Source organism: Chinchilla lanigera, unplaced genomic scaffold (genome assembly GCF_000276665.1).
Source record: "Chinchilla lanigera isolate Chin_1 unplaced genomic scaffold, ChiLan1.0 scaffold00177, whole genome shotgun sequence".
Classification (NCBI taxonomy): Eukaryota; Metazoa; Chordata; class Mammalia; order Rodentia; family Chinchillidae; genus Chinchilla; species Chinchilla lanigera.
In genome coordinates, this window is record NW_004955578.1 from 1041788 (window position 1) to 1064467 (window position 22680).

The window sequence follows — 22680 nt, forward strand, 5'->3', positions numbered from 1 at the left end:
CTCTCTCTCTCTCTCTCAATCTCTCTCTCTCTCTCAATCTCTCTCTCTCTCTCAATCTCTCTCTCTCAATCTCTCTCTCTCTCTCTCTGTCCCTCTCTCTCTCTCTCTCACACACACACACACACACACACACACACACACACACACAGATACACTCAAAGTTCATTTACAACCAGTCCTTGCCAGGTCATGTATGAAGATAGTGTCTGAATGTTCATGTTGAAAGTTATGCACCGAACACAACTGTCCCACAACATGTCGCATGGCACGGACGGGGACCTGGAACCCTCAGATGCAGAATTCACCCTAAGCAGAAGTGAGGCTGATGAATTTTCCCTTTGGGATCCCCCCGTTGCCGGATACTGAGCAGTGCCTGCTCCTTGAACGTTGTGTGAGTCCGATTTTCTATCCGTCTCCCCATTAAAACGTGTACTGTTCTGTGCTGCGCACTGTGGTACGGCAAAGTTGGAAGGAAAACTCTGCTTTCTACTAATTCCATCTTCCTGTCCTCCACCCACTCCCTGGCTTCACAGAGACGGATGCTGCTTGCAGATACCAATACCTGCAGTTTGGAACTCTACCATTTTATTTCTCTTTCTGATCTCATGAAGGTGTCCTGTGTTTCTTTCAACAGTGCCTCAGCCAAGAGGAAAGACCAAGCTGTCCGGGCCTCCACCCTTTCCTCCTCTCTGTCGCTGAATTGGAAAGTTAGTTGATGTGGAATAATTTTGCCTGTTCATTTAAAAAAGTGATTGTGTCCTGTTCCTAGCGTCCATGAACAACAAATGCATTCACTTGTCTATCCCATATGATTCCTTTCGTGCAGAGAACCCCAAGGCACAGGTAATATCCTAAAACAAGGGAAGGTCTGTTTATGAGCTGCATTGTGTTCTTACCCTCCACATTGATAGGGTGAAGCCCTAAGCTCCAGCGCCTCAGGACAGGAGACAGGGCCATTAAAGAGCACCTAAGATAAGGCTGCCAGGGTGCGTCCTAATCCAATCTGACTGGCATCTCACAAAAGAAGAAATTTAGGGCTGGGGCTGTAGCTCAGCGGTAGGGGGCGTGCCTAGCCTGCACGAAGACCCATGTGAGGACACAGCAAGAAGGCGGCCATCTGCAGGTGACAGAGAGGGTCTTCGTGAGAGGTCAAACCCGCCAGCACCTTGGTCTTGGACTTTAGAATTGTGAGAAAATCCGTTGCGGTTGCTGAAGCTGCCCACGCTGTGATACTTTATTACAGCAGCCGGAGCAGACAAACACAGCCTCCAGCGCTACAGTTTCAGACACCGATTTAGCCACTGTGATGTTATGGGAGGGGGAAGGGAGGGAGAAGTTTCCTCACTGTCCATATCCCTCTGAAGTGCAGGCTGGCTTGACAGATGACTCAGTGAGCCGGGCCTCGGGTGTGGTCCCTGTCACCTCCCCGTGCTCCTCTCTTCAGGGTGTCATTTCTGAGGGTTGCAAGTCCTTCCGCTCAGGAACGAGTCTGAGGCCAGGCAGTGCCCATCTGCTGAGACTCCAGACTTTTGCAGATGCCTGGGTAGAAATGTTGCAGCAGAAAATGCTCCCCCGCCAGGTACTTCAGTTGCTTAGTTGCCCAGGTAACAGTTCCTGTTCCAGTTGCTTCTGTCTCTTAGAAATGGCTGATCACTGTGATGCACAATGTATAAACCGATCCCCACCGACAAGCCATTCTGCCTCTGTACATCCTGCTTGCTTATCCCATAGAACCCCTACACCACCAGGGATCGGGTCCTGATATTTTGGGAGTGATCCCAATCAGTGCCTGTCGATGTAAATAAATCTGCCTCCAGATCCTGGGTGTCGTTTCTGTGTTTCAGCTTGCCGTAGCAGTGTGTGGGAGCCTCGGGTGGGATCGCACTGTGGACTTGGGACTGTGCTGAGGAGGAGGGTGGGGAGAGGTGTGAACAGCAGGAGCTAGGGAGGAAGGGAGAGAGGGAGGGAGGGAGACACTTGAATGCGGAAACTGCTTCCTCCCCGCAGGATCGAGGAGCAAGGTTTTCTATCGCCCTCAGAGCTGGGATGGGAACCAGGGCCTCACACCTGCTGGGCAGGTGCTCTGCCACTGAACTTCACCCCCAGCCCTGGGCCCCACATTTTATGAGGTCTAGGAGCACAGCAGGGATTGCAGGAATGGAATGATGTCAGGTGGGTTGGGGACTGACGGTGACCCAAGGGTGGCGCAGGTGTCTGGGCTTCCAGACCTCTTCTGCACGTCTTTATTAAGCCCGTGCTGTGATCTGAATGTTTGTGTCCCCTCCTATAAATTCTTGTGTTGAAGCCTACTCAGCCTGGTGTTGGTATGGGAGATGGGGCTTTTGCTGGGGGAATTACTGCACGAGGGCCCTACCCTGGTGAATGGGACTAGTGCCTTTATTTTTTTAATTTTTTTTTTTTTGTGTCTTTTTGAGACAGGGTCTCACTATGCAGTTCAGACTGGCCTTGAGCTCACTTTGTAGCCCAGGCTGGTCTCGAATTCGCAATGATCGTCCTGCCTCAGCCTCCAGAGTGCTGGAATTACAGGCGTGGGCCACCATGCCCAGCTTGACTAATGCCTTTATAAAAGAGGTTCCAAGCTGGGTGTGGTGGCACATGCCTGTAATCCCAGTACTCAGGCTGAGCAGGGAGGTGGCAAAGCTAATTTAGTAATTATTAATAATTATTACATCTATTAATTACTAATAGATATCATCTACTAATTATGAACCATTGCATCTGTTAATAAATAATATATCTAAAGCCGGGCGTAGTGGCGCGTGCCTGTAATCCCAGCACTTGGGAGGCTGAGGCAGGAGAATCGTTGTGAGTTCGAGACCAGCCTGGCTACAAAGTGAGCTCAAGGCCAGTCTGAACTGCACAGCGAGACCCTGTCTCAAAAAGACAAAAAAAAAAATCTATATATATCTCTATATATCTTTTCTCAGCCTGCGCATGGCAAATTTACTTTCCCATTGAACAAGTATGTACTGTACAGGGTCCCCCAGGTTCCCCCCGCCCCCCCCGCAAATCCCCTGCGACTTGGGAGTCCAGGTGGGCCACCTGTGCTGTTTCAGAGGCGGCAGTAGAGGGCGCTGTGGGGGCCCGCGAGCTGCACACCAACTCCGTCCCAAGGCCTTAGTGAGGGTGAGACCCGGTCTGCAGATCAGTGGAAAGGAGAGAGAGACGGGTTTGCCGAGAAGCGACCCAGACGCTAAGGAAGGCCCGGTGCCCGCAGTCCCGAGTGAAGCGGGCAGCAGCGGGGGCCGGACTGACCCAGCAAACAGAGGCCTTGCTGGGCAGAGCTCTCCAGGAAAGGCTGGGGATTTTGACCCCTCCTGGGGGGTGCTGTCAGGCAGAGCAGGAGCCCCTCCGCCCCGGGTGCCCGGTGGATGGGTGGCTCCTGCAGCCGCCGCAGGCTAGACAAGGGGGCCTTCTGTGGGGTCTCAGAGACGTGACAGATTTCGGGTCTCTAGGACGTTGTAAGGGATTTGATGGGGAGGGAGGGAGGGGACGGGATCAATAAGACTCAGACTGGGAAGAATAAGAGGGTCTAGATTTCTATGCAGGCTCTGTCGAGGGGCAGTCCTGCCATTCCATGGCATCAGACGCAAAATACATTTGGAGCAGGGGTCGTAGGAACACGTGGAAACTGCCCTCGGGTGCTGAGGTGTGGCAGATCGTATTGCTGTCCGCAAGAGCTGCTCTCCCTCCGAAAGGGTCCCCGTGGACGGCAGAACTGGGCCCCTGACCCGCCTCAGCCGCCGAACCGTGCAGGCAGGGCACACGCGTCCCAGCCGGCCACGTTTCCCTTCGCTCCTCCAGGGCAGGGGGAGCAGGGACGGGGCCCTGGGCCCAGGACGGCAGCAGGGACGGCGGCTAGGAGCTAGGCCCGGAGCACCGAGGTTATGGGATGGAGACCAAGAGCCCTCCGTAGTGGGGGGTAACTGACATCTCTAGCAACTGTACATGACCAAGCTGGCCACTGGGGTGGGACTGTGCGTCCCCCACCCTCTGCCCAATTTGTACCAATCCCGTACCTCAGAATTTAGATCAGTATTGAGATAAAGAGGTTTTTTTTGTTTTGTTTTGTTTGGTACCAGAATCAAACTCAGGACCTTGCACTTGCCAGGCAGGTGCTGTGCTGCTGAGCTATTTTTCCGACCCTGAGATAGGGTCTTTACACAAATATCAGATTAGTGTAGGTCTTAACCCAATGACTGGCACCTTTTTTGTTTGGTTGGTAGTACTGGGGACTGAACCCGGGGTTTTTACCCTGAGCTGCATCACAAGCTCCTTCTTAAAACTTTTTGTTTATATTAAGTAAGGGTCTTGTTAAGTCACTCAGTTGCCCAGGCTGGCTCAAACTTAGGATACTCCTGCTTCAGCCTCCCAGTGTGCTGGGATTACAAGTGTGTGCCACCAGACCCCCTGCCCCACTAATGATTGGTGTCCTTATAAGAGAAGTTTGGACACTGACAATGTGAAGAGACACAGGCAGAAGAGGGCCATCTAGAAGCCAGAGAGAGGCCTGGAGCAGATCCCTTCCTCATGGCCCTTGGAAGGAACCTGCCCACACCTTGTCTTTGGACTTGCTGTTAAAGCCACTCTGTCTGTGGTGCTTTGACATAGCAGCCCTTGCTAGCTAGCACACTGGCTTAGGTGCACTGGTAGCAAAGTGACCATCTCCCCCTTCAGGAGCTCCTCCTTCTTCCTTGGTCTCAGTCCTTGCCAAGGAATGCAGGAGGAAGGAGGGTCTGGCAGTGAACTTCTCCTTTTACAATAAATCAGGCTGGCCACGCAGGGCATTGTGGGCCACATTCCTATTGGGTCCCAAGAGTTTGAAGCTTCCTGTAAGGCTGCTGAGCCATGGCCTCAGCGGGTGATCTGCATATCACAACAGTCTCAGTCTGTTTTCTATTGCTATAATAAAATTCCCGAGGCTGGGTAATTTGTTTTTTTTTTTGAGACAGGGTCTCGCTATGCAGTTCAGGCTGATCTTGAGCTCACTTTGTAGCCCAGGCTGGTCTCAAACTCTCAAAGATCCTCCTGCCTCAGCCTCCCAAGTGCTGGGATTATATGTTTGCGCCACCCCACCTGGCAAGGCTGGGTAATTTAGAAAGGAGAGGTTTATTTAGCTCAGAGTTCTGAAGATTCCAGGGTCTGACACCAGCACTGGCTCAGCTCCAGTGAGAAGCTCCTGGTAGGTGACACTGCAGTGGTGGAATGTGTGAGACAGGAGCCAGTGTGAGATTCAGAGAGAGGCTTTCTCCTTCATAACAACCCTCTTCTCTGGGCATGGCGGTGCACACCTGTCATCTCAACACTCTGGGAAGCTGAGACAGGAGAATCACAAGTTCAGATCCAGCCTGGGCAACTTAGTAACTTAGTGAGACCCTGTCTCAAAACACACACACACACATACACACTCCAACAACAAAAAACAGGCTAGGGTTATGGTTTAGTGCAAAGGCCCTGGGTTCCGTCTTTAATACCTCAAAACCAAAAATACAACCCTCTGTTGAAAAGTAACTGGGGTCCGGGGATAGAGCTCAGCAGCACAAGCTCCTGCCTGGTAAGCACAAAGTCCTGAGTTCGATTCCCAATACAAAAAAAAAAAAAAAGAAAGAAAGAAATGAAAATAACTGGGCTCCCCTGAGAACGCATCTCTTCTGAGGCTGATACCCTCAAAGAGCTGAGGATTCCTGATACACGCCCCCCACCCCGCCTTAAAGGTACTGCACTTCCCAGTATCCCCACACTGAGAACCAAGCTTGGGGAACAAACCTTGCACAAGTCACAACCGTATCAAAGCCACAGAAGGCCTGGAGACGGCCCTGCAGGGTCACGCGGCTTGCAACTGCAGGCACTGGGGAAGGAAAGGAGGGGACAGGACTGCAGCTCAAGTGCTAAAGCAGAGGCAGCCTCGCATGTGCTTTTATTTTATTTTATATTATTTTTGAGGCATGGTCCTGCTATGTAGCCCAGGTTAATCTCGAACTTGTGGCAATCCTCCTCCTTCAGCTCTCCAAATGCTGGCCTTAGAGGTGTGAACTACTGTGCCCAGCTGCTGAGGGGGTGGGAGAAAGAAGGAGTGAGAGAGCTCCATATCACTTTCTTAACCATGTAATTACACAAGCTTAGAGGCCTATTTATTTATTTAGTGGCACTGGGGACTGAGCTCAGAGGCACTGAGCTACATCCCCAGCCCTTTTTTATTTTTTATTTTGAGACACTGGCTTCAAACTTGTGATCCTCCTGTCTCAGCCTCCAAGAGTGCTGGGGTTATAGGTACATGCTCCCATGCCAGCTTTAGTGGCCTTTAAAGTTAAGAAAAAGCTTAGTAAAATCTATTTTTTTATTATCTGATCTGATTTTATAAATCATCTTTAGTTTTCCAACCAACATATGCTTTTCATTTATAGAATTCAGTGAAAGCTGTTTAAAGCCATAAGAAGAATTCAACTATAAATATCTTTACAGCAAAGAAGCTTCACATGTTTCACTAGCACTGGGAATATTCTTTCTTTTTTTCTTCTCTAGGTGTCAGAAACTCTAGAACAGTAAATACTGTGTAATTCAAAAATACATTTGCTTTGAGATTTTCTTTGGCCTTCAAACCCAGCTAACATTTAACCAATTGGAAACTAATTCCTAGTCTTAAAAGGAAGTACATAGTCTGATCGTGTATTTTCTCTAAGAAAAGGGTTTATGTGCATTTCGTTCAGACAAGGGACTCGTATATTCAAGGCACAGATTTTGAGGATATGATTTGCTTTAGGAAATCCAAAGATTTATGCATTTCTGGAACATAAAGCTCAGCAGAGGAGTCTGGGCTGAAAGTGATGATAGCTTCAAAGAGCCTTTTATGTTGCACTGAAGAGCTGAAATAGGGGCCTGGGGATTTAGCTCAGCAGCACAGCGCCTGCCTGGCGAGTGCAAGGTCCTGAGTTCAATTCCCAGTACTAGGAAAAAAAAAAAAAAAGAAAAGAAAAAGAAAAAAAAGAGCTGAAATATCTGGAGGGGAATGGAAAATTAAGTGGCCTAACATGTGATATGTTTATGTACCAAATCTCCACGATGAATGTATTCATTATGTATTTAGCACTTCTTTTTTTTTTGGTACCGGCAATTGAACTCAGGACCTTGTGCTTGCCAGGCAAGCGCTTTTCTGCTCGGCTATATCCCCAGCTCATTATTAGTTAAAACATATACCAATAAAAATTTTTTTAAAAATGTTGAAATTTCACCTAAGCACTGTGGTAGACACTGTTAATCCCAGCACGAGTGAGGCTGAGGCAGGAGAGTTCCAAGTTCATGTCTCATTTAGGCAGCTTAGCAAGATGGAGGGAGAGGAGGCGAAACGGAAAAGAACTGAGATGCATTCTGCATGTGTACTGACACCCCATGATAAGAGTAACCATTCCCTACTGCAAACATGCACTCTTGAAAATTTTAAAAACGGAAAAAAACGAAAACAGAAGGCTGTGACTGGCTCAGTGAGAAGGACCCAGGGTTAACCTCTAGCATTGCAAAAAACAAACACACAAAAAGAAAAAGGTTGAAATTTCACCTCGGTTGGCTGACTACTGAAAGATTTTTGACAAGAATCGAAATCACCTACTTTCCTGTATCTAGAGCTTGTCTTGCTGGCAGCCCAGCGGCTGCCCTGGAGACAGCAGCAATCTCGGGAGTCGGGTGAGCCTCCTAAGTGCAGCCTTCTGTCCTGCGTGCTGTGTGCTGGGACAAGGAAGCCACATTAACCCGGCGTCACACAGTTCTATCTTAGACCCTGGCAGCAGGTTTGCACAACCAGGGTGCCCACCCGTTTGCCCAGGGCTTTCCCACTGTTAGCACCGGGAGGGCCGTGTCTTGGAGCCCTTCCAGGCGGGCTGGTCAAGGCAGCCCGGAGCCTTGCTCCTGCCAGTCTGCCTGCTGTTCAGAGTGTGTTACCCTGGCAACAGCTCTTCACAAAGGCGTCAGCAGCAGCTGAATGTGCTTTGTAGTTTTCTAACTTGCAAAACCAGCCGCATCTGAAACATGGGTACCAGCCAGTGTCCCTTCCTCACAGCCTTTGACCTTCATCTCTAGGAGAGATTGTTCTGCTTATACTTGCTACGTCTGTAAGAAGAGTGGTTCTCTTGGGCTGGGGAGATAGCTCAGTGGCATAAGCTCCTGCCTGGCAAGCACAAGGTTGTGAGTTCAATCCCTGGTACCACAAAAAAAAGAAAAGAAAAGAAAAAAAGAATAGTGGTTCTCAAAGTATGGTCCACAGAACCAGCAGTAGTGTGCATGCCTAAAAACTTGTTAAAAGTGCAAATATGCTGGTTGTGGTGGTGCATGCTTGTAATCCCAGTACTCTGGGAGGCTGAGGCAGGAGGGTTGCAAGTTCAGGTCCAGACTAGGCAACTTAGTGACTTAGTAAGACCCTGTCTCAAAATAAAAAAAAAGGCTGGGTATGTGGCTCAAAGTGAAGGCCCTGGGTTCAAACCCCGGTGTGAGAGTAGGAAATGCAAATGTTAGGACCAGTTAGGGTCCCACAGTCCCCAGGGAGGCCACCCCAAGCACTTAGCATCTCCCACTAGGCTCTTCCTCTTAAATCCTCCACCACCTCCCGGTGGCACCAAGTTGGGCCCAGTGTTTAATATATGGGCCTGTGGGGGACACAAAAATCCCAACCATAGCAAGAGTACATTTAGAAAATCGCAGCATTTGTGCGCCACATAGAGAATGATTTTTCTCTTGACCTAAGTCTGTTTGTTTGCAAGTTAGAAAAAAGAAACATTTCTGGCAAAGGATCTATATACATTTTTCAAGAAATGCTGAATTTCAAGTGACTTCAGGGCAAGCATAAGCCAGAAAACAAAAATATAGAAATTTATTTTTAACATTGCAGAGGTCCACAATAATGCTTATTGAGAAAAGATGTCTGGTTAATTTCTGATCAAAGAGTGCCTGACTCCATCAACTAACCCTCATCACCTAAAAGGAAAGCAAAACTCCACATACCCAGATTTCCAGATCTGTATAATTTTGTTTACTTTATTTTTAAAAAATGTTTTAATTTTTTTGTCTTTTCGAGACAGGGTCTCACTATACAGTTCAGGCTGGCCTTGAGCTCACTTTGTAGCCCGGGCTGGTCCTGATCTTGCAAGGATCCTCCTGCCTCAGCCTCCCAAGTGCTGGCATTATAGGTATTCGTCACCATGCCTGGTTAATTTTGTTTCCTTTGGACGCTGGGAGATGGTGACTTTTTTTTCCTGAAGTACGTATCTCCTTATTTGTGGATACTTCTCCCTAAGAAAAGGTTTACTTCTCTTTTATTAGAGACCGATTAATGGAATAAAAACCTTTTGAAAAGATAAGTACTATATTTCTTTGTTTAAAAAAACCCAGGAAGATCTTAAAATAGGATTTCCTAAAATACAGCCAAAAATGGAAGCGTGGTATTTTAAGGTGAACTGCTTGTGACCACAGCCAAGTCAAGAATAGCATTTGCCAGCCACCCGGCTGCTCCTCCGTGCCACCTCGCCCCGCCTCAGCCTCTTCCTCCTACACAGTCAACTGGCAGCCTGACTTCCATAGTGATCTTCTCTGGGGTTTTGTTATTTCTCTCTCTTTTTTCCTTTCTTTTTTTTTTTTTTCCATCCAGCACTGGGAATGGATCCCAGCGCCCCTCGAATGCCAGGCAAGTACTCTCCACTGAGCTGCCTGCCCAGCCCCAGTGTGGGGTTTCATTAGCTGTGTGCAGTGTGTAAGGGTCAGAGCAGGGCATCGGCATATCCACCACCTCAGATGTATATCATTTCTTTGTTTCTATGGAAGTTCTACCTCCTTGTAGCGTGTAGTTTAGGAATATTGACTCTCATCTGTGACATAAGTTATATATATGTTGTCTTTTTGATTCAACCTCTCACTATGCAGTTCAGGTTGGCTTTGAACTCGCTTTGTAGCCCAGGCTGGCTTTGAACTCATAGCAATCCTCCTGCCTCAGCCTCCCTACTGCTGGGATTAGAGGGGTGTGCCACTACACCTGGCAAATTGTAAATATTTTTCTCGTTTTGTCATTAAAGTTTTCAGCTGTGTAGGGTGGTTTATTTATTTATTACTTTTTAAAAAATTTTTTTTGTCTTTTTGAGACAGGGTCTCACTGCAGTTCAGGCTGGCCTTGAGTTCACTTTGTAGTTTAGGCTGGTCTCAAACTCGAAAGGATCTTCCTGCCTCAGCCTCCTGAATGCTGAGATTACAGCCATGTACCACCACGCTCAGTTTATTTTTATTTTTTTAACATGCAAAAGATTTTCCTTTTTGTCTGGTCACTTAACAAAAGCTCCTTTTGTTGCTTCTGGCTCTTGGTTAATAGTTTGGAAAATGTATCACTTTGTAGTCAGTAAGGAAGTTCAACAATGTTTCTTTTCTGAGGTTTTGTTTTCTTTTAGATTTTGGCACATTGAGGATCTAACCTGATGGACCGTGTGGGACATGGATTCAGGCTTCTCTTTTCTCACATGGTTATGTAGTTGCTCTAGCACTACTAAATGAAAAGCCTCCCTGAAGTCCCTTCCTAAACTAAAAAATGTATTATTTATTATTATATGTTTATAATTTGAAAGTAAACAATGGTTTCTGTTTCTGGATTTTCTAATCCTTTCTTTGATTTGTCCGTTTATTTATGCACCAGTAACAAACGCACTGTTTATACGTATTGGGCTTTTTGGAGGTTCTGAGGATTGAACCTAGGGACTTGAGGATGATACAAAAGCGCTCTGCCAGGGAGCTCCATTCCCAGTCTTGTTTATATAGCTTTTAATTTTCTTTTTTCTTTTTGAGACAGGGTCTCGCTATGCAGTTCAGGCTGGGCTTGAGCTCACTTTGTAGCCCAGGCTGGCCTCGAACTCACAACGATCCTCCTGCCTCAGCCTCCCTAGTGCTGGGATTATAGGCGTGGGCCACCACGCCCGGTTTATTGCTTTTAATTTAATGTGGTACAAACTACTCCCTTTATTAGCAGTAGAGGCATCTGCTTTTTTCATTACTTCCCTTATATTTGTCTATTGTCTTTCCAAATGAACCTTATAATCAAACTGTCTAGTTCATGATATTTTTATTTGGAGGGGGAAAAATTTGTACTTAAACTCAGGGATAATTAACTACTTAGGTTGGCAGCCTGTGTTTCTATCCTTGGAACTCAGGCGCCATCTGGTGGCCACTTTGTGCAAGAGTTTAGCGAAAAGCTTGGCAACTCAAAGTGGTAAGCGCGGGTCCGGTGTTCAAGTGTAGCTATCTAGATGGTTCTGGGCCAAAGATAAAGTGCCAGTCAGGAGAAGGCCAGGGCTCCACAATCTCAGGCTGCTTGAAAGCGGCTGAGGATCCCTTTCCGAGGTGGTCCTTTCACACGCTGGGAAGACAGTGCTGGCTGTGGGCAGGAGGCCTCAGTTCTGCACCGTGTGGTCTTCTCCACTGCATCCTCACGGCACGGCCGGGCTCCCCCAGGCCAAGTGAGCCCCGAGCAAGGCGGATGCTGTAATGTTGGGTAATTTTAGACTTGAGGAAAAGGTGCCAATAGGACCCAGAGATCTTGAATGTCCCTCATCCTGCTCCCTCTAATGTTAGTACTGTAGCATAATGGTCAAAACCCAGACTTAGCATTGACACCCTACTATTAATAAAATACCAAGCACAGCATGGTGAGGCATGCCTATAACACTAGCACTGCCAGAGGCTGAGGCAGAGTGACTGCCTCAGTTCAATCCCAGCCTGAGCAATTTTGTAATTTAATGAGACCCTGTCTCAAAATAAAAAAAATTTTTTTTAAAGGTCTGGATATGTAGCTCAGTGTGAAGGCTGTGGGTTAAATCTCCAGCCCCTCAGCAACAACAAAGACCACTACCAACCTCAACTGAATTTTGTTTTAGTTCAGGCTGGCCTTGTATTCACTGTGCAGCCCAGGCTGGCCTCAAACACACAGCAATCCTCCTGCCTCAGCCTCCTTAGTGCTGGGATTACAGGTGTGTGCCATCACCCCTGGCTTGAACTAAATTTTAACAATTTTTCTGCTATGTATTTTTTCTGTTCCCGGATCGTGTCCAGGATCCCATGTTGCATTTAGTTGCCATGTCTTCTCTAGACTGTAACAGTTCCTTCCTACTTTGTCTTGTATGACCTTGACAGCTCTGAAGAGTATTGCTCAGGTATTTTATAGACTCTCCCCAGTTGGGGCCTGTCTGATGTTTCCCCACAGTTAGAGTGAGGTTGTGCCTCTTTACCAAAGTGACCTGAAATGATGTGACTCCTTCTTAGAGCACTGGCAGAGGCAGTGCTACCAGGCCTGGTGTGGTCCCTCCCTCCCCTAACTCTGACTTCACATCTCCACACCCACTCTGCTTCTACCTTGTCTGGAACTACCCCCGCCCCCCCATCTTTCCCACTCCCCAAGGCCTCTGCTCAAGTGTCGCCTTCTCAGTGAGGGCGTCCCTGCCCCCCACCCCTCTGAACCTGCACCTCCCCCTTGACACTTTCCTCCTTTTGGCCCATTTTTCCCTGTAGCATTAATCACCATCTAACGTCATTTACCCGTTCAGTGTATTACCCACTGGCCCAGCCGAATGCACGAGGGCAGGGAATTGTGTCCCTTTTGCTCTTGTCAAATCCCCAGCTCTAGGACTGGGCCTGACACACAGCAAGCGCCCGGGTGATATTTTGAAATGAGTATGAGAATGAACTGTCTGGGCCACCTGCCCCTATGTGAGAGTGAATTTGCCCCTTTACATTCTTTAATTTTAATTACACTGTGAGTATATGAACACATTTAAAAAAACACTCAAATACTTACACAGAAGTCCCTCTAGAGAAAGGCAGCGAACGTTCTACACTTTTTGTCTACTCAGGAGCTAAACATTTCTTCTGTCTTGTGAGACTCTTTAGCTGTATGAGTACAGTGGGTGACAAAGAGATACCTCCCGTTGCAGCAACTGTATAGAAGTTTTCTTTTATCATCATTACCTGGGCCCGGGATACAGCTCAGCGGCACAAGCATCTACCTGGCAAGTGCAAGGTCCTGAGTTTGATTCCTGGTACCAAAAAAACAAAAAAACAAAAACTCCAAAACAAAAAACAACCAAGAAAAACAAAACACTTGATATCATCATCACTGTGATATCAGTGTAATGCTGGCCTCATAGAATGAGTTAGGAGTACTCCCAGCTCCTCAATTTTTGGAAGATTTTGAGGAGAGTTGTTAATTCTTTGAATGTTTGGTGGAATTCCCCAGTGAAGCCATTTGGTCCTGGGCTTTTCTTGGTTGAGAATTTAAGAAAGTTTGTTTGGTTTTGTTTTTAAAATTTCAGGTTTAAATTCTCCTTACCGGGGCTGGGGATTTAGCTCAGCGGCACAGCCCCTGCCTGGCAAGCGCAAAGTCGTGAGTTCAATTCCCGGTACCAGAAAAAAAAAACAACTAAAAAAAAAAAAAAAAAAAAAATTCTCCTTACTGACACAGTTATGGGACTGTTTAGATTTCCTATTTCTTCTTGTGTTAGTTTTTGGTGGAATGTGTGTTTCTAGGAATTTGTTTCCTCCAGGTTATCCAATTTGTTGGTGTATAACTGTTTATGATATTCTAATTCTTTTTTGTTGTTGTTGTACTGGGAATCAAACTCAGGACCATGTGTTTGCCAGGTAGGCGCTATGCTTCTGAACTATATCCCCGGCCCCTTATAATTCTTATTTATGTAAATTCAGTACTAATGTGCTCATTCTCGTTTTGATTTTCCCATCCAAGTACTAACCAGGCCCGACCCTGCTTAGCTTCCGAGATCAGATGAGATTGGGCACCTTCAGGGTGGTATGGCCGTAGACTCATTTTGATTTTCATAACTTGATATCTCCTTTCTCTTTCTTTCTTTCTTTCTTTTTCTTCCTCACTTTCTTCCTTCCTTCCTTCCTTCCCTTCTCTCTCTCTCCTGGAGACTGAACCTAGAGCCTTTGCACTGAACTACATCCCCAGGCCATTTTCAATTTTTAATTTTTCAGAGAAGGTCTCACTGGGTTGTCTAGGCGGGGCTAGAACTTGCAATCTGCCAGCCTCAGCCTCCCAGAGGGCTGGGATTACAAACCTGTGTCACCAGTTCTGTCAGTTTTCTGTCTTTTTTCTTAGTCTACCCACAGGTTTACTCATGCTTTTTTTTCCTCTTTTTTTGAGACAGGGTCTCTCTATGCAGCTCAGGCTGGTCTTGGACTCACTTTGTAGCCCAGGCTTGGTCTTGAACTTGAAATGATCCTCCTGCCTCAGCCTACCAAGTGCTAGGATTACAGGCATGCGCCACCATGCCCGGCAGTTTATCCATTCTTGATCTTTATCAATTCTAGTTTTGTTGATTTTCTCCATTGGTTTTTCCCTTTATTTCACTTGTGTCTAATCATTATTATTTCCTTCTCTGGGCTAGATTTTGGTTTGGTTTGCTTTTCTTCTTGCAGAGGGAAAAAATGATGTAAAGTTAGGGTATAGATCTGAGAGCTTTTCTATTTAATATAGGCTTTTACAACCATAAATTTCCTTCTAACAATTTTTTTTGCTGCATCCTATGAAGTTTGGTATATTGTGTTTTTCTTTTAATTCATCTTAAGCTATTTTCTAATTTTTTTGTGATTTCTTCTTTGACCTATCAGTTACTTGAGAGTTTGAATGACACCAACTTATTTTTATTTTTTATTTTTTTGTTTTTTTTGGTTTTTCTCCGGTACCGGGAACTGAACTCACGACCTTGTGCTTGCCAGGCAGGCGCTTTGCCTCTGAGCTAAATCCCCAGCCCCACCAACTTATGTTTAATAATATACAAACACTAGGTTCTTATGTATTTTTATCCTTCCTCCTTTATCTTTTCTCAAAGAGTACATTTTTATACACTGAAAGCTCATTAACATAAATTTGTAGTTGTTGTTTTATGCATGAGCCTTCTAGATCGCAGAAAAAAAGAGGAGTTACAAAGCAAAGGTGCAGTAATACTGGCTTGTGTGTTCACCTTTACCATCTTCTTTATTTCTTCTTGTAGCTTGAAGTTCCTGTCTCATATTCTTTCATATCTACCTGAAGGACTCCTTTTATTCAGCATTTCCTGTGGAGCAGTCTCCCGGTAGCAAACATTCTTTGCTTTTGTGTTTGTAGAGATGTCTTAATTTCACCTTCTTTTTTTTTTTTTTTTTTTGGTCTTTTTGAGACAGGGTCTAGCTATGCAATTCAGTCTGGTCTTGAGCTCATTGTATAGTCCAGGCTGGCCTCAAATTTGAAGCAGTCCTCCTGCCTTAGCCTCTTGAGTGCTGGGCTTATAGGCATATGCCACCATGCCCAGCTTCACCTTAGTTCTTGGAGGATTGTTTTGCTGGAGACAGAATTCTTGACTGAGTGTTTTTTTTGGGGGGGGCTTTAAATATGTTAATTCCCTGCCTTTTGGTTCTCTGATTGCTGATGAGAAGTCAACTGTTAATTTTATTGAGGATCTCTTGCATGTGGTAAGTTGCTTTTTTCTTGCTGCTTTCAAAGTTCTCTGTCTTTGGGCTTCAACAGTTTGATTATGGTAAACTTACATGTAGATTTCTTTTTTCTTGAAGTTTATTGAGCTTAGATACAGAATTTCTTGTCTTTCATCCCATTGGAGAAAGTTCAGACATTATTTTTTCAAAACTCTTTTCTGCCCCTTTCATCTCCTGGAATTCTTGTGTTGGATTTGTTGGTACACTTGACAGTGTCTCATAGGTTCCTCAGGCTCTGTTCACTCATTGGTCTTTGTTTTGAGACGGCATCTCACTATGTAGTTCAGGCTGATCTTGAACTCACAGAGATCCTCCTGCCTCAGCCTCCTAAGTGCTGGGATTGCAGGTGTGCACCACTGTTGGGGACCACAAATTATAGATTGAGGTTAGGGGGACATCTACGTTTGTTCTCATCCTGCCCTTGAGCCAGATTGGAAGGCGGAAACTCCCTTCTCTTTTCTGGTCACAGCTGGAAGCCCTAGGGCTAATGTCTGCTGTGTGGCTCACTGGGCAAGATTAGAGCTGCTGGAGATGATAGGCATCTGGGGAAACTAGTTTCCTCACTGTCCCCCTATCTTGTCCTTGTCCTTGTCCTTGCAAGAATGTTTTGTTCTTCTTCCTTGCCCGACGCAGTTGCCATTACCGATCCTAGAAAATCCCACTGCTTTTCACCCATTGTCCTTGACGCAGATGCAATGAATAAACACCAGGGTGCTGGGTGACTCACGGCCTTTTGTTCCCTGAGAACAACTGGTCAACCGAGATCCCTTTCTGCTCCTCTATTTTGTCTCTTGCTCTTTCTTCCTGCCGTAAGCTGTAACTCCAGGCAGAAGATCAGGGGCTCACTGCAGGGGTCCCCGATAACTGGCACCGATAACAATATACCACTATGCCTGGCTATGTTCATTTACTTCATCCTTTGTGTGTGTGTGTGGTGCTGGATGGAATCCAAGGCCTTGCAAACTCTAGGCAAGTGCTACGCCACTGAGCTACACCTCCGCCCCGTTCTTTTTTCTTTTTGCTCTTCACATTGATTAACTTCAGTTGCCTTGTATTCAGGTTCCCTGATCCTTTCTTCTTCCTGTTCACGTCTCCTTTTGAACACCTTTAAGTGAATTTTCCCCTTTAGTTGTTGTACTTTTCAGACCAGAATTTTTTTTTTTTGTACCCAATCTCTACAGGTCTTCTCATTTTGTTCAAACATAATTTTCCTGATTTCCTTTAGTTCTCTATCCGTGGCTTCCTATACATAGTGGACATAAGTTGACCTCATGTGTTTCACTAGTAATTGCAATGTCAAGCCTTCCCCCTTTTTTTTCTTTCACTTTTATATCTCTTCATGAAAACACAGAACTGTTAAGTGACTTCAGCATCCTGTGGAGAACTTTGATCTCTGGTCATTGAGTTAAGAGCCCTTGGTTTTACATCCTGAGCCCTCTTTGTCCCTACCTTTTTAAAAGAACTGATGCTTAATTAAGTCGTCCTATCTGCTCTACATAAGAAGAACATAAAAGTAAAGAGATGGATAATCCTATAGAAATCAACAACGTGTTCTGGAGCCAGGTTACCTCAGTTAGCTCCTCTACTTGCAAACTGGTTATTAGCAACTAGGCAGGATTTCAGTAAGATTAGGTAGGGAAAGGTTCATACACTGAGTGAGAATTTTAAATGTGCTGTTATAAATCTCATAACTAATGAGATGACTATTAAAAAATCCCATGTGGCTTGCACTATTATTTCTACTGGATGGTGTTCATCTAGACAACGGAGGTAAATCAGTAATGGTTTAATAAAATACTTCCAACTGGTTGATTGCTAGCAAGCTAGAACCCCCCTTTGTGGTACTAAGAATTGAACTCAGGTCTACGTCCCCAGCTCTATTTTATCTTTTATTTGGAGACAGGTTCTTGCCAAGAGGCTAAGTTTCCCCAGTTGGGCTCAAACCTGCAATTCTGCCTCAGCCTCCCAGAGTGCTAGGATGACAGGTGTGCACCACCATGCTTGGCTTCCATATTACCTTTGAAAGATTTTCAATTTAATTCCTTAGTTTGTGACTCCATGGAACATGAGAATTTGGCATATTTCTTGCAGAGGAGCCAAAATTTATTTGAGTTCTTCCCAATACCTGGTTGTGTCACTGTATTCCATTCTCACCACCTCATGGCACTTCCAAAATCCTTGGTTGTATCTCCAAAATATGACAAGTGACTTCTGCCAGGGGTAAAATCTGAGTTCTCAGTCTGTATCTGAGTTTATATGATTAGTACCCCAGGGAAGAATCCTCATAGCCATCAGTGGTAATTTACCACACCCTAGAGGACTGCAGAAACTTACTAGTTGTCCTCAAGGCCCCTCTCTCTGGTGGGGCTTTGTCTCATAGGCACCTGGGTACCATAAGTGTTATGGCTGTATCTGGATATTCCCCCCACAACCTCATGTGGTCATAGGTGGGGCTTTTAACAGGTGGCAGGATCTAGAGTGATGCTGAGTTTGATTCCTGGTGCAGTGCTAGGATTAAGGGCACTAGGATCAGAGGTGTGCATGCTACCTACCTTAAGGGTAAGTAGCTTGGCTAAGATATAAGGGACAGAAACAGGCTTGTCTTGGGCTGCTTGCTTGCTTTGCTGCCTTCTGCCCACCATGAACTGTTTCTCCTCTGCCATTCTACCCTGCCTTGGAGGCAGCTGATTATAAACTGAAACCTCTACAAACTGTGATCTAAATAAACCTCCCCTCTTTTAACTTGGGATGTCAGCAAAGAGAAAAAGTAACTAAGACAATAAGTACAATGCCAGCTTCCCCTTTGATCAACCGGATTCTGTAATTCAGCAGACATCTTTAGTAAGAAGCCAACCCCTCACCCCCAGTACTGAACCCAGAGCCTTAGGACTGAGCTACATCCTTAGCCCTCTTTTAGTTTTTATTTGGAGACAGGGTCTTGTTAAATTGCTAATTTGCCTGTGCTGGGCTCGAACTTGTGATCCTCCTACCTCAGCCTTCCAGAGTGCTGGTACTACAGGAAATCAGTTTGTTAAGCCCTTCAAGTCCCCACTGTTGCAGATTTTCCACACGTTTTGCTCTTTTCTCTGTGCCTGTCATGACCCTTTGCCTGAGCCACATTCAGAGTCACAAGTACACTACACCCTGAATGTGCAGATGAGGCTAGAGGAAGCTCCAAGTTTGTCTGGAAAATATTCTTCCTTCTCTGGAACTTTATTTCCTTAATCTCGTTGCTTTTACAACCTCCAATACCTTTAAAATATGGTTCAAGTAAGAGATAGGGCTTTTTTCTTTAGCTGTTTTGAGCAGAAGCATTTCTTACTTCAACCTGCTCCATCCTACACAGGCATAACAGTCTCTCCTGTTTTTAAAAAAATTTCATAAACTTTATTGAGGTATAATTTACCTCTAATAAAAGGAACCACTATAGGTATACAATCAGTGAGTTCTGTCAAATGTACACACTCATGTAACCAATATTATAATCAAGATATAAATCATTTCCACCACTCCCAAAACAACCTGTCTTACTCTCCCCCCCCCCCCTTTCTTTTTGAGACAAGGTCTCGCTATGCAGTTCAGGCTGGCCGTGAGCTCACTTTGTAGCCCAGGCTGGTCTGGAACTCGCAACGATCCTCCTGCCTCAGCCTCCAGAGTGCTGATATTACAAGCGTGCACCATCATGCCTGGCCCTATCTTACTCTTTATAGTCACTTTCAGTTTTCACCCCAACTATGGGCAACTAGACAACCATCGATCAGATTTTGTCACTTCTAGAATTTTACACAAATGGAGTTATAAATTGTGTACTCTCCTGTGTCTGACTTAGTCATTCAACAGAATGTTTTGTTCTTGTGATTTATCCATCGTTACGGTTTAGATCAGGAATGACTCCCAACACTTATGCACTTGGGGGCGGGGCTTTTGGAAGGTGATTGGATCACAGGGCGCTAGAGCTGAGTTGTGATAGGAGCTGGGGCCTGAACCGGAAGGGAATCTCTCTCACCCTGTGCTTCCTGTCTGCTCTGAGGTGAGCAGCTTTCTTTGGTGCATCTCCCTCCACTCTGCTGTTACTGCTTTTTTTTTGAGACAGGGTCTCGCTATGCAGTTCAAGCTGGCCTTGAGCTCGTGTTGTAGCCCAGACTGGTCTTGAACTTGCAACAATAGTCCTGTGTCAGCCTCCCAAGTGCTGGGATTACAAGTGTGCGCCACCACAACCGGCTTGTTACTGTTTTGGAGCCAGTAGGGCTGGGACTGTAACCGTGAACAAAAATAAACGTCTTCTTTAATTTGGGGGTATTGAATATTGTGTCTCAGTGGCAAGAAAGTAACCGAGGCATTCAAGTTTTAGTCCATTCTTGAGAACAATCAAATTGAGTCACGGGAGTTGCTCCTTGTGGAGTAGAGCAGTGTTCCGTGCTGTGGATGTGTCACCGCGTTCCTCTGTCTCACTGGTCTACCCACTGGGTTTTTCCATTTCTTTGCTATTATTAGGGTAATCAAGCTGCTATGAACATTAATATAGAAATCTTTGTGGGGATATGTATATTCATTTGTCTTGGATATTTAGAAGCATAATTACTGAGAATTACACAGTAAAATGTTTAATTTTAGTATAGAAATTAGTACATTGTTGTCTAAAGTGGTCTCAACCCCTTACAATCCTGCCAGAAATCTGTAAGAATTCTAGCCACTCCTCACCAGTATCAGTCTTTTAGATTTTAACCATTTGAGTGGTTGTATTGGGGTATCTAACTGGTTTAAGTGAGCAGTTCCTTGATAACTAATGCTACTGAATAGTTCTTCATGTGATCATTGATCCTTTATAGCCTCTTAAAAGTGACTGTTTAATATTCTGGTTATTTTTTGAGTTGTTTGTATTCTTCATAAAGATTTGCAAGGGTGCTGGACATGGGAGGCTGAGGCAGGAGGATCACTGCAAGTTTGAGGTCAGCCTGGGCTACAAAGTGAGTTCAAACCAGCCTGAACTGCATAGTGAGATCTAAAACAAACAAACCAAAAAAAAGAAAAATAGTATGCATGAAGTTATGTCACTAAATATGAAATTGTGTGTGAAATAGGTATTTTTCTAAAAGCTATAAATTACAAAAATTTGTTCCAGGGAAAAGAGATAAATCTGAATGAAGCAATAGCCACAGAAGAAGTTAGAATGGTAGTCAAAAACCTCTCAAAAAAGCACTGAGCAATTGTGTAGTCAAGTTCTACCAAATGGGCAAAACACATAACTCTCAATAAATATCACTGTAAAGAGTTAGCTAAACTGCGTGAAGTCTTTTGGGTTTTGGGACATCATTCCTACAGGGAGAGCAAAAAAACTTTCTTCAGCTACTTCTGTCAGCATCCTGGGACATTGCCTATAAACACACAATTAATTTAGGTAATTAATGTGTGGAGAAAAAATATCCAGAGACTTTTCTGGCAGGCACTCTTTGATGGTAGAAATAACACAATAATCACAGCTCTAGAGAGAGATGAAGTCAAGGAAACAGAACCTATAACTGAGGGTCTATTTTTCTCTTCCATGATAAGCCTGGTAAACATCAGGTTCAAGTTCTTGGAACAGAGGTGAGTGGAGATATATTTCAGACTTAGAAACTTGGGAAAGAGAAGAGTGAGTATTCAGGGATGGGAATCTACACCATGGGTGTCCAGCCTTTTGTCCTGTCTGGGCCACACTGAGGGAAGAGGAATTGTCTTGATCTTCATACAAAATATAGAATGTAATATATATAAGAGGTAAAGCTTCTTTTATTAAAAATTTTTTTTTTTGGTCTTTTTGAGGTGGAGTTTCACTATGCAGTTCAGGCTGGCTTTGAACTAATTTTATAGCCTAGGCTGGCCTCAAACTCAAAGTGATCCTCCTGTCTTGGCCTCCCAAGTGCTGGGGTTACAGGCAAGCACCATCACACCTGGTCTCCTATATTTTTTATATTTTTATTATAACAAAGTGTGAGGGCGACATAGATTGTGTGTGTCAGACCCAGGAGGTGGGGTTAGCACTGCCCCCTGCCCTCTCCTACACAGCTGGAGCACTGCAACTGAGTCATAAAAGATGTCACTAAAAACCATATAATAATGTTAACAGTTCGTGTTCTTGTGGGATCACATTACTAGATGTCCAAGGGCACATTCGGCTGGTGCTCCATGGGTTGGGCATGCAGATCCACACAATGTCTGGACCACATGCTTTTTGATAAGAACAGGTAAGAATGACTGTAAGGCTTTTTCTTTGGTGTGAAGAGGAGTTCTCCACTCGTAGAAGAGCCCCTTATTAACATCTCACCGGCACATGACTCCTCAGCTCTTTCCCTGCATTAGTTTTATATGAATTTTCATCTTTGTTCTTAGATTTGTTCTTAATTTGAGATTCCTTCAGGATGGGTCAAAATTAATTCAGTGGAAAATAGGGATAATTATAGGCAGAGTCCACAGGATACCTTAAGTAAATATTAACATCTTTTAATGCCACTGAGCCTTGTCTGAGTGACAGTGAATTTGGTAGATCGTTTATACCGAGAGCTTTTGTGTGTGCGCTGCCCCACCACGCCAAGGCTTAGCTTGCAACTTCATTAGAGTCCATGCACCAAGACATGGCTTGGTATCGTAGAGTCTGATCTTCTAATCAAAGCAATGCCCCTTGGCATACATGCCAGCCCTAATGACTGGAGCAGGCGTGTTTACTGGTGGATATGCTCACAGCTCAGTCCTTCCTCATCTGTGCGTCAGAGAGGTGATTTCTCGGAGAAGATACTGGCCCGATGTGAACCCGAGCCACAAAATCTCAGAAAACAAATATGACAGATCAGGGCAGTGGCCGGTACAAGGTCAATGCTAGAAGGATTTATTGAGTTAATGACGTCTCAGTGAACCTAAAGGAGCCATCTCCGTACATTTGGTGCAAGCCCGTACAGGGCTTATTAGCTGTGCACCTCTCCCGGCTGACACTGCAGAGCCTGCTGTTTCTTATTGCACTTGGGATTCTGGTTTCTGTTGTCTGTCTCTTTCTTTCTGTCTGTCTCTCTATCTCTCTGTCTCTCTCCTCTCTCTTCTCTGCTCTAAAATGCATCTGTAAATGTGCTTTGGCAGTCCAACTTTATTTATTTTTTTATTTTTTATTTTTTTCAAATGCAGCGA

The 22680-nt window shown here is 45.1% G+C and overlaps 1 long non-coding RNA gene across 1 annotated transcript in view; it reads left to right on the forward strand.

Annotated features, from left to right (window-relative positions):
- Nucleotides 1-1818, forward strand: part of LOC102018998 — a 5967-nt gene extending 4149 nt beyond the window's left edge. The window contains exon 3 of the long non-coding RNA XR_265087.2: nt 635-1818. This is a non-coding gene — a long non-coding RNA (uncharacterized LOC102018998). The remainder of the gene's footprint in view (nt 1-634) is intronic.
- The last annotated feature ends 20862 nt before the right edge of the window (nt 1819-22680 follow it).